We start from the raw sequence: 8,522 nt of genomic DNA on the forward strand, positions 1-8,522 counted from the left end.
AATATCCGTAATAGCCGTTGCAGCTGCCGAAGCTGCTATTGGGTTATCCATTGCTTCGGTCATCCAGCGTAATAGAAGATCGACTCGTATCGATCAATTTGATTTGTTAAAATGGTAATTGATTCGTCGATGACGCTATTTATTTGGGCGAATCGCTATTCAATGCAGGTGTATCACATCCAGCTGGTAATGCTGTCGTTTTCCCCCTAACAATTGCATTTCATTCCGAAAAATTATGTCATACCTATCTGAATCCCTACCTATCCCGTTCCTTAAAATTGTCTTGTACCGTCCCTCCCCATATTGCAGAACCCATTCATTTCACGAGGATGATGGGAGAGTTCCACCCACGGAGTGTCTATGTAGGTAGATGCGGAAAAACCAAATCAATACAAATCTTAGATTTGATTGAATGGAAAATAAGGGGTAGGGGGCAGGGGGGAGGGTAGGTACACCTCAACAACCCCAACAGGAGAATATCTTTGACACGTCAATCCAATAGGAGTGAACAAATTCGACGGCACATTCAGTAAAGATCTATGACACATGTATTGGTTGCACCTAATGCGTAAGAGCCTGTCTGACAGATGCATTGGAAACGATCCCCCGGGATGGGTGTAAAGCCAATCAAATTGCTTCTGCTCCTAGAACAGAAGACTGTGTAGGTTGTAAGAGACGTGAATCCGCTTGTCCAACAGATTCCTCGAGTGTACGCGTCTATCCGGGAGCTGAGACGACTCGTAGTATGGGTCTAGCTTATTGATTCATCGGTCAAGAAAGAGATTCAAGAATCGAATCGTTTTCTTTCCAACTCATACTCAAAGATTCATACTCAATTCTATTGAGTATGAGTTGGGGTATTAAGATTCCCCCCCCCTCCCCCCCGCTAAAATATTTTTCCATCCACGATGAGTAACGTACCCTGGTTAACCACAATTGTTCTTTTTCCGATTCTGGCGGGTTCGCTATTTCCAATGCTTCCCTCCAATGGGAATAAGATCGTTCGGTGGTATACCCCAGGCATTTGTATATCGGAATTTCTACTAATCATTTATATCTTTCATTGTCACTTCCATATCGATGATCAATGCATTCAATTGGTGGAGGATTCTAGTTGGATAAATTCAATCAATTCCCATCGGAGTTCAGGTATTGATGGACTCTCCATGGGTCTCATTCTACTGACAGGATTTGTCACTACTTCGGCAACCTCAGCAGCTTGGCTAGTTACGCGGAATACACGTCTATTCTATTTCTTGATGTTGGCCATGTATAGCGGCCAAATAGGACTGTTTGCTTCTCGAGACATTTCGCTTTCCTCTCCTATGTGGGAGTTGGAATTAATCCCAATCTACCTACTTTTATGTATGTGGGGTGGGAAGAGACGTCTATACTCAGCCACGAAGTCTATTCTATACACAGCTGGTGGTTCTATCTTTCTCCTAATAGGAGCCCTAACTATGGGTTTCTACGGGACCCAGGAACCCTCCTTCAATATCCGAGATTTGGCAAGCAGATCACATCCTATATCACTAGAAGTGCTTTCTTATCTAGGATTCTTCGTGGCGTATGCCGTGAAACTGCCAATATTCCCTTTTCATACTTGGTTGCCAGACACTCATGGGGAAGCACATTACAGCACATGTATGTTGCTGGCTGGGGTATTACTAAAAATGGGAGGGTATGGATTGATTCGAATTAATATGGAATTATTACCTCATGCTCATTCCATACCTGCTTCGTGGTTGGTGCTATTCGGATCAGTCCAAATTGTTTATGCATCCCTGATTCCGCCGGGTCAGCGTAACCTTAAGAGGAGAATAGCGTATTCATCAATTTCCCATATGGGTTTTGTAACAATTGGAATTGGATCCGTGACAGATACGGGTCTTAATGGAGCTGTGTTACAAATGATTTCCCATGGGTTAATAGGTGCCGCTCTATTTTACCTTGCAGGGACTTGTTACGATAGGACACGTACCCTTTATCTCGATCAATTAGGGGGGATGGCTACCCCAATGCCCAGGATATTTACTATGTTTAGTATCTTCTCAATGGCATCCCTTGCATTACCCGGGATGAGTGGGTTTGTATCGGAATTGATGGTATTTCCAGGAATAGTGACTAATCAGCATTATTCATCTATATCTAAGTTATCGGTTGTAGTAGTCGAAGCGATTGGTACAGTATTAACTCCCATTTATTTGTTATCTATGTTACGTCGAATATTCTACGGATACAGAATATCCAACTATTCGGATCCATATTCAGTTGATTCCGGACCGCGGGAAATATTCATATCGATTTGTCTCTCTTTACCAATCCTCGGTATCGGTCTGTATCCAGACATGGTTGCATCTCTACGGAATCACAAAATACTATCTATCCTGGTTCCGTACTCTTTTATGGGATAGTAGAGGGGCAATAAAACGCAGTATCGTTTGGATCGGTAGTCGAACATATCTATTCAATGAGGATTACTCTTGGAAGCGGTTCTGGTATTAATTCCTATAAGGGAAGGCAGTGGGAATCCATGCCGCTGGCGACGTAATTGCATGAATGTCTGGGTGAGGAATCCACAGCGCGATTCCTCATGCAGACTCTGATTCAAATCACGAATTGATTACATGTAACACTTCAAGCATCTGACGAGGTAACATTTTTTGTTATCTCTCCCCCCGATCGAATTAGCGGTCTTCTACCTAATTATTAAGTAAGCCACCCGTGATTATGTAAACCGATTCCTGGTGGATTAACCCCTGAGAAACAAATCCAAGCAATGAAGAATCCTGTAGATGCTACAATAGCAGGCCCTTCCCCCTGCCAACCACTAGTTATTCTGGTATGGAGATGAATAGCATATATCAGCCGAGTCACTAATGCCCAGGTTTCCTTAGGGTCCCGGCTCCAGTAGGATCCCCACGCTTCATTAGCCCACACTGCTCCAGAGAGAATACCAACAGTCAGTAGAGGAAACCCTAAGCTGATGATTCGATAACTCCATCGTCCAATTGGTGGATCAATCGGCACCTACCGTGAATTCAAGGATAGTCGATGAAAACTGTTTCTCGGATTACTTCCTGCCTGCTCGTAGCAGTGTATATCCACTCCCGAGAGGGGGTCCCAGGTAGGAAATTCTGATTTGGACCGGGGATTAGAAAATTGTTCTGCGTCATAGGTGGCAATCGGTGGAGATGTTGCTGATGGAGATCCACATAACGAAGTCACATGGCTTAGTGGCATCATACTTACATGCGTCATTAACCGATGAGGTTGCAGAGCAGGTACTACGGTGTGGATTGTTGCATTTCCTCAGGAAGACCCAGAGTTGCGAATCCATGGGTCGACATGGCACCTGGTGCCGTGACTGCACCTGACCATTCGTTCCGACTCCTAATTCTCATAATTACATGCATTGGGGAGAAGCTCCGTGAAAGAAACATAGATGATTCATGTAGATTGCTCGGTGGTAGATGTTTGGGTTGAATCCGACGAATCGTCGTAAATCCCGTTATACAGATGAAAGCAATTGTCATACCTCCAACGCTCAAACTAATGAGTCTCTTGAGCTTGCGAGCCAGCCCCATCCGGTGAAACAGAGTGACGGAAAGAAGCGTAAGAAAAGAAATGTGAGCGAATATGTGCTCTATATCGGTGTGAATCGTAATGAGGAGAATCCAGTGAATTAGTGAGATTTTGGAGAGTATGTACCACCCACCCATTATTCCCAGGAGATTTCGGGTTTACCCCTTAAACGTCCGAAACGGGGAGAATTCCCTATTCCTACTGCTTTTCCCAGTGGTTGTATCAGACACAGCCCTCGCCTGCAGGTTGAAATTAAATGCCGCTACTCGGATTCGAACCGAGATGCTCTAGCACTGCTTCCTAAGAGCAGCGTGTCTACCAATTTCACCATAGCGGCTCGCTACTCGTTATACTTATCGTAATTAATGATATCACATCTTCGGGTGAATCGTCAATCTTCCTGGGGGAGAGTACACACGCACAACAAGGGACCTTCCATGTCTATAGTTGATTAGGTATACGGCGCTATACTTGTATAGGAATAACGGGATATGGCGTAGCTCGGTAGCGTGCCATCTTGGGGTGATGGAGGTCGCAGGTTCAAATCCTGCTATTCCGAATAAACGAGGTCGGAACATATTTTAAACGGAATAGAAGACGTTCCCGTTCCGGGAACGCAGATTTATCTCCCGATTCTCTTTGGGTGTTATCGACCCATACCCATTCGTAGTAGGGATAGAGATAAATCGATGATCGTGATCGAGACCCTTGTATCATAGGAAGGAAGAGAGGGATTGGGCTCCTTCTTCATGCACGTAACCCCCCCCCCCTCGTGTTTATTACCAACATTCATTGATACAACTCTGTTAGTATTTTGGATTTTATTTACCGCACGGTACCGTCACGCAATAATATCAACATGTACCCGTACTACTTACTAGGGATCCAAATTCATCAATAAGTTCCCTGACAATCACTTATCTCGTCTTCCCGTTCCAACAAACAAATAGTTCACTATCTATTCCGACCGACCCCACGTCCTATTGATACGGCAATTCCTGTTACAACCGGGGAGTACTACTGACCAGTTTCAGAAATTTTTTCATTTGTCACATAGTAAAAACTTCTCGACCGTCCAGTCAAAATGGATTTAGCTGGAGAAAAAGCTTTCGATGCTACTTCATTAGTTTGGGTCTTCCAAATATGATTGCGAATCTTCCTCCGCGACCTAGAAGTACGTTTTTTTGGAACTGCCATAATTGAAATCTATCTATTCGGTTTTATCATCGAAATGAATGCGACGAGTATGTTGATACGTACGAGTAGAATCAATATAATGAGGGAGGGGGTGATTGCGTAGAATCATTAGAAGGGGAACAACTGGGGGAACTGGGTTTCCATTCTATGCAAAAGAATCCCAGCAAGAATCATTGACTTCTTTATGATAACAATTTGCTAACCAACCAACTCCTTTCCATTTAAGCAAATGGGATCTACTACAGATCGAACCAAATCCTGTCTGTATCCCGATTTCCTTCGCGTCTTCTTCTTAGAATGGATCTTCCGTATCACTTTCTTCCTCTCGAAACAGGGATGCAAGACGCGCCCCCTAGCAGTTGCGTTACTCAGCCGGGGATGTCCGAGATCAATTTTGGATCCGTGACAAACCAATGAAACTCGATATATCGACATTACCGTATTGGACTCTGATGCGTTGTGCCCAAGCAGAGCGAAGTGACGAACATCATAGAATCTCCCCGGTTCTACTCGGAGTTGTTTTCCTCCAGTATCAATTGCTGCATGTCTATCCGTAATAGTCTTGTCGTGTGAAAAATAACCCAAAACAACTCAATCGGTTTGGGGTCAAAAAATGGAACCTAGATAAGTATCTCCGACACATTTGATTCCTGTCAAGTCTCGACGCCGGGCTCGCACCAGAACGAGAAACAAATGGATTATTCGGTTTGATACGCGTGATCTCACCTGTCCATATATATTCCATTCTTCGACGCTCCATATATCTGACAACTATTGACAGAAAGAGTTCCAACCCGGGTTAAATATGTTTATGGAATTATCTTATGAATGTGCTTGGATTGTCCCCTCACGCCCATTCGTAACCTCTGGTTTGATCGGATTGGCATCGTTTCTTTTTCCAAAAGCCACTAAGAGCCTTCGTCGTATACGTGCTATGCTCAGTGTTCTTTCATTAGCCGCAGCTATGTCCGTCTCTATCGCAACATTCTGGCACAAGTTACTGGTCGCTCCACTTTTGAATACTCATGGTCATGGATTCCCAACGACGATATTTCTCCAAAGATAGGATTTTCAGTTGATTCACTTACTTCCATTACGTCGATATCAGTCACCACCATAGGTGTCTTGGTTATGATTTACAGTGATAGTCATATGCGTCACGACTAGGGATACGTAAGGTTTCCCGTCTATTTAAGTTTCTCCACTGCCTCCACGTCAGGATTAGTGTTCAGTCCCAATCCAATACAGATTCATGTTTTTCGGGAATTAGTAGGGATGTGCTCTTACTCGCCGATAGGTTTTTGGTTCGCACGACCAAGTGCTGCTAATGCCTGCCAAAAAGCTTTTGCAACTAATCGTACAGGAGATTTCGGATTATTATTGGGTATATTAGGTACGTATTGGATAACTGGTAGTTTCGAGATCCGCGAATCGTGTGATTGATTTAGTGAGTTGATTGATAACAACAGCGCCGGCTCCTCCCTTGCCAATACATGTGCTCCTCTACCATTTTTGGGTCCGGTATCTAAATCTGCACAATCCCCACTCCACGTATGGTTGCCCGATGCAACGGAAGGACCCACACCTATTTCGGCTCTTATACACGCCGCTACTATGGTAGCTGCGGGAATTTTTTTTGTAGCTCGAATGCTTGAATTGTTTGAAACCTTACCTCTAAGCATGAATGTTATCTCCTGGATAGGCGGAATAACGGCTCTACTGGGAGCGACGATAGCTCTTGCCCAGAAGGATATCAAGAAAGGTTTAGCTTATTCTACTATGTCTCAATTGGGCTACATGATGCTGGCTCTAGGTCTCGGTTGCTTATAAACCTTCGTTGTTTCACCTCATTACACATGCCCATCCCAAAGCTTTGCTATTTCCCGGATCCGGTTCAGTAATTCATTCGATGGAAAGGGTTGTCGGATACTCTCCCAATAGAAGTCAAAATATGTCTCCCACGGGTGGTTCGCGAAATCCAATTACTGGAATCACTTTTCTTTCAGGTACTCTCTCTCTCTGTGGTATACCACCTCTAGCTCGTTTCCGGTCCAAAGATGAAATTATTGCAAAGAGTTGGCTACGTTCCTTCCCCCCGGATGTATAGCCTCATTCACAGCAGTTCCAACTGCTTTCTACATGTTCCGCATCTATCTCCTCACGTTTGAGGGGGAATCTACGCGCCGGTGGCGGTACCAATTCATCCCCATTCCTCTATGAATAGTGTCATTCGGAGTGTAACACCAAAACGATAGCAACGAGTGGAGATGGGTATGATGTTTCCTCCACCCCCGCGAGACGAAGGAGTCGATTCAGCAGGAGGTTATGACGGGGAAGATTCAGTCGATAGAAAAGTTTCTGCAGAGTCCAATATTCGTTCTGAGTCTCTATATCCTAAGGAATCAGACGTTTCGATGGTATTGCCTTCAGTAGTACTGTCGATACCAACTTCGTTGGTTGGATCAATAGGAGTCAATCTCGCTGGAGGAGAACTGGTCCCGATTTGCTATCCGAGTGGTTAACTCCCCTTGCAGGCTTTTCAGAGGACAACAACAATCCCGAAAATTTGGTACAATTGCTAATAGATTCAGCAGGTTCGGTTGGTCTATCACTAGCCGGAATATCTATCTCCTACGTGATTTATGGACCGATATCCTCTCACACACAACCTTGCGGTGATATTGATCCTTTTGCCAAACAATCTATGGGTTCATTTAACCGTCTCATTGGGGACTGGTCACACAACCGGGGTTACATCGATCATTACTACGATATCCTTCTAGTGAGAGGTATTCGATTCCTGGGTGAGTTAACTCTTCTTTTCGACCAATGGGTAATTGACGGAATTATTAATGGCACCGGTATTTTGAGTTCCATAGGTGGAGAAAGCGCAAGATATGGGGAGGGCGGGAGAGTATCTTCTTATTCATTCGGATTGATGATTGGTATTATTCTACTGCTAACTGCCTTCGTTTCTCTTGTCTCCTAAGAGTTTTTTTCTTCTCCTTTCCAAGATATTCCTTATACCTCTATAAGTATCCTGTGACTATTATACTATGTTTTTTGAAAAGGAGAAATAGAAACTAGTGATTGGTGATCGATCGATATGCATCTTGGGGTTGGGGGGGGGGCGATCAATCACGACCAAGATCAACCATGACCGAGATCTTCCACACCAGCCCCCCCCCCGATTCGTAGGCTCTATCCGAGAAGGCAAAAGGGATTGCTATCATTACTGCTTCTTCCTATAATGAGAGTTAGGGTGTACGCGAGGTTCATGAAGTCTCGAAGAAAGCTTTGGGTCTTCGAGTGGTTAACGTCTTGCAGATCAAGGGGCGGCTCAAGGAACAAGAGTCTCTGGAAGTATATGGGATTGAATCATCTGCCACTTTCCTCGGTAGCTCAGCGGTAGAGCGGTCGGCTGTTAACCGATTGGTCGTAGGTTCAAATCCCACCCGGGGAGATTCATCCATTTCCAGTAGGATAGAAGATAGTCTAGATGATGTACCTCCCTTCAATAGGGATAATACTTCACTTACGTCAGGGGAGGGGGAGGTACCTCCTCATAATATATATCGTAGAAACCGATAGTATCTTTGAAGATTTACATTATCCACATTCGAGATTCTCAGTAATGAGGTAGTTCTCCCACACCCGTATGCCGAATCGGGACTATAACCATATAGTCGATCAACCGATAGAGGATTCAATATCATGCCTATTTTAAGCTCTAATAATGG

At 44.3% G+C, this 8,522-nt stretch overlaps 2 non-coding genes across 2 annotated transcripts; both read left to right on the forward strand.

Moving 5' to 3' along the window:
• Positions 1 to 4,070: 4,070 nt before the first annotated feature.
• Positions 4,071 to 4,144, forward strand: TRNAP-GGG (transfer RNA proline (anticodon GGG)). Its single transcript has one exon. It is a non-coding gene; the product is annotated as a tRNA-Pro (tRNA).
• A 4,029-nt stretch (positions 4,145 to 8,173) lies between these two features.
• On the forward strand, positions 8,174 to 8,245 carry TRNAN-GUU (transfer RNA asparagine (anticodon GUU)). The gene has a single exon. It is a non-coding gene; the product is annotated as a tRNA-Asn (tRNA).
• The last annotated feature ends 277 nt before the right edge of the window (positions 8,246 to 8,522 follow it).

The sequence above is a fragment of the Dipteris shenzhenensis genome, unplaced genomic scaffold, assembly GCF_047967505.1.
Source record: "Dipteris shenzhenensis isolate YYH24624 ecotype China unplaced genomic scaffold, Dip_SZ_1.0 scaf0476, whole genome shotgun sequence".
Lineage (NCBI taxonomy): Eukaryota > Viridiplantae > Streptophyta > Polypodiopsida > Gleicheniales > Dipteridaceae > Dipteris > Dipteris shenzhenensis.